Raw genomic sequence first — 3855 nt, 5'->3', positions numbered from 1 at the left:
TTTTTTTTTTTTTTTTTTTTGGTTTTGGTTTTGGTTTTTCGAGACACGGTTTCTCTGTAGCTTTGGAGCCTGTCCTGGCACTAGCTCTTGTAGACCAGGCTGGTCTTGAACTCACAGAGCTCCACCTGCCTCTGCCTCCCGAGTGCAGTGATTAAAGGTGTGCGCCACCACCACCCGGCTTGGATGCCCTTAAGGAGTGTCAGGCAGAGTTTTTTGTGCTACAGGACACCTGTAATCCCAGCTACGCAGGAGGCTGAGTCTGGAAGACTGAGAGTTCAGAGCCAGCCAGAATGATTTATTAACACACACACCCATCTTGAAATCAACCACCTAGGCTTAGGGTTTTGTATATGTAATTCTAGCACTTGTGGAGGTGGAGGCAGGAGGACCAGAATTCAAGAACATCCTTGGCTACACAGAGAGTTCCAGGCCAGCCAGCCAGGCCTATGTGAGGCCCTATCTCTAAAAAAATGAAAAACAAAGACAAAACTCAGATTAGTCGCTTAGGATGTGTAGATTCCATTGGAGTTATTTATTTTTCAGTTTTAATTTTATCTTCGTGTGTAATGTGTAGTATATGAGTGTTTTTGTTTGTTTTTTTATGTATGTATTTTTTTGTGTGTGTGTGTGTGTGTGTGTGTGTAGACCAGGCGCCAACATTGAATGTCTTTCTCAGTCACTCTCCACCTTATCTTTTGAGACAAAGCCTCTCACTGAACCTAAAGTTACCTGCCAATTCAGCTAGATGGACTGGCCGGTAAGTCTCAGGGATATCTTGTCTCTACCTCCCCAGCTGGCTCTGGGATTATAGGTGTGTAAAAGCCTCTCCAGACTTTTTGTTTTGCTTTGTTTTTCGAGACAGGGTTTCTCTGTGTAACTACCCTGGCTGTCCTGGAACTTGCTTTGTAGACCTCGAACACACAGAGATCTGCCTGCCTCTGCCTCCCGAGTGCTGGGATTATAAGTGTGCACCACCACCACTGCCCGGCTTCTCTTGACTTTTCACGTGATCAAAAGCAGACCCTCGGGGGCTGGAGAGATGGCTCAGTGGTTAAGAGCACTGGCTGGCTGCTCTTCCAGAGGTCCTGAGTTCGATTCTCAGCAACCACATGGTGGCTGACAACTATCTGTAATGAGATCTGGCGCCCTCCTCTGGCATGCAGGCATACATACATGGAGGCAGAATGTTGTATACATAATAAATAAATAAGTAAATAAATAAATAAATCAAAAAAAACCCAGACCCTCACACCGGTGTTAATAGCGCTTACCCATCTCTCCAGGTCCTGAATGTGTCTTTAATTCCAAGTCTCTTTATACAGGTATACAAGTTTCCTAGGGACACCATAACTACCAAGCAATTTACTATCTGAGAAGGCCAGAAGGGCCTCAAGGTTCAGGTAGAGCTGTCACACACACACACACATACACACACACACACACACACACACACACACACACACACGGCTCTGTGGGAAGGTCTGCTGGCCCCACCATAGCTTCCCTCAGGGTTTCCACAGTGGGAGGTGAAGATCCCCAGGGGCTTCACTTTGTCCTCCTCTTTGCTTCCACATTTCCTGTGTGTGTTCAGCCTCTGAGCTCCTCCTCTTTTGTAAGGACACAGGCCAGACTGGACCAGTGCCCACCTAAGGATTTCACTTTAACCTGGTGCTGGGTGCTGTTGAGAATTACCCTGACCTTGTCTTTCTTATTCACTGTGGTCTGAATCTGTGTCCCGGGGCCACTGTTCTCAGATTTGACTGAACAATCTCTTATTCCTTTTAGAATGACAAGTACGTTTCTCATCAACCGTAACCCAGAACATTTTGGCTTCACCCGGTTCCTAGCACCTTTGCTGTTTTCTGGGTTGTTATCTAAGTTAGGGTTGCTATTGTGATGCAACACCATGACCTAAACAAACTGGGGAGAAAGGGTTTATTTGGCTTGCATTTCCATATTACTGTTCCTCAACAAAGGAAATTAGGACAGGAATTTAAGCAGGGAAGGGCAGCAGTTGACGCATAGGCCATGCAGGGGGCTGCTTACTGCCTTGCTCCTCTCGGCTTGCTCAGTCTGCTTTTTTTGTAGAGCCCAGGACCACCAGCCCAGAGGTAGCACCACCCACCATGGGCTGGGCCCTCCCTCACCAATAACTAAAGTAAACGCCCTATAGGCTTGCCTGGAGCCCATCTTATGGAGACATTTTCTTAACTGAGGCTCCTTCTTCCCAAAAGACTTTAGCTTGTGTCAAGTTAATTTAAAACTAGCCAGCAGGCTTGTTCTGGTCTTCGGTATCTGACCCTGGTTCCTGACACAGAGCCCCCCCAATCTGCCTGAACAAAGGAAGCATCTCTGGGTGGCTCCTAAATGTCGGAAGACCAACAAAAAGACCAGTTCTAACTAGAAGCCTAGAGCTTTCTACCCCCTCTTCCTCTGAGAAGGAAATGTAGTTGAACAAGATGTCCCTCATAGTCTCAGGCATTTGAATACTTGGTCCCCAGTACGGCATGTGTGCTGTGGTTCTGTGTGTGAAGTTTAAAGAGGTATGGCCTTGCTGGAGGAAGTACATCACTGGGGGGGGGGGGGTAAAAAGAAGCCTCTTATGGGTTCCTCCTACCCCCTCTAGACATTGTGTTTGTGGTTTAAGATGTGAGCCTTAAGCTGTAGCCGCCATGCCTGCTGCTCACTGCCCTGCTCTTCCCACTATGATGGACTCTTCTTACTCCTCTGGGACTGTAATCCTAAATAAAGTCTTCTTTCTATAAACCGCCTTGCTCGTGGTTTTTCATGAGGGCAGAAAAGTAACAAACAGAGAGGAACCGTGGGCTCCAGAGAACTTCCGGGTATGTATGGGAGCGGCTGTGGAGGGCAGTGCCCCTGAGGACATGGCAGCCCCTTGCCCCTTGCCTCTACCTCAGAACCTCTGCCGCCTGGTTGGTTCTAAGTTGTCCTCTTTAAAATAAAAAGGAGAAATATAAGTCAAATGTCTTTCTGAGTTCTGTGAACAATTCTAGCAGATGGCAAAATAGGCTCAGAGGAATTCAAATTCGAGGCCTAAATACCTCCAGTTTGTAGGGAATCTATCCAAAGCACCCATGCCAGCCGGGACCTGAAGCTATTGTCCGAAGTGGGGTCCAGCCTGTGGGGGTCGGATCTTGGCCTGTGGGATCTGATGTTCCAGGTGGAGCCAGGGTTGAGTGAATCTCCCACCTGGGAACCTGTGTGGGGAGAAGCTCACCAGGTTCGGACCACAGAGGTCCACGTGAAGGAGAAAGCAGTTAGGTTGTTGCGCTCTCCTGCCCGTGCACAATTCAACCCACACAGTTGCAAAGGCTAGGTCCAATGTATGAGGGAATTCCTATCAGGAAACAGCTGTTCCGGGGGTACCAGGCCCTTGCTGCATTAGGATTCTCTCTCCTGTCCATTTCCCCACCTCTCCACTTTATTCAGTGTGACTGGGCCCCGTGGTGGGCTCAGACGCTGGCACCAGAGTGGTATGGTTTACCATGGCATCTCTCAGCCGGTAGCTGCTATGGTTTGGAGAACAGTCCTCAGAAGGCTTGTGCATCGAAGTCTATAATGTTATTGGGAGTGTTGGGGCCTTTAATAGACAGAGTCTAGAGGGAGGGGTTGGCTCACTGGAGGCCTGCCCTTAAGGAGTACATTGGGAACCCAGTCCTATTCCTGTTTTGTTTCCTGGATGCTGTGTGAGGAGCTTCCTATAGCACAGGCTCTTGCATTGATGTGTCTCCTCCCCACAGGCCCAGTGCAACAGAAAGCCAATAGACCATTCTTTTTTTTTTTTTTTTTTTTTTTTGAGACAGGATTTCTCTGCGTATCAGTCCTAGCTGTCCT

The sequence above is a fragment of the Alexandromys fortis genome, unplaced genomic scaffold (genome assembly GCF_014885135.2).
Source record: "Alexandromys fortis isolate MF-2015 unplaced genomic scaffold, M_Fortis_MF-2015_v1.1 scaffold_9, whole genome shotgun sequence".
In the NCBI taxonomy this organism is placed as follows: domain Eukaryota; kingdom Metazoa; phylum Chordata; class Mammalia; order Rodentia; family Cricetidae; genus Alexandromys; species Alexandromys fortis.
This window is presented reverse-complemented; position numbering follows the sequence as displayed.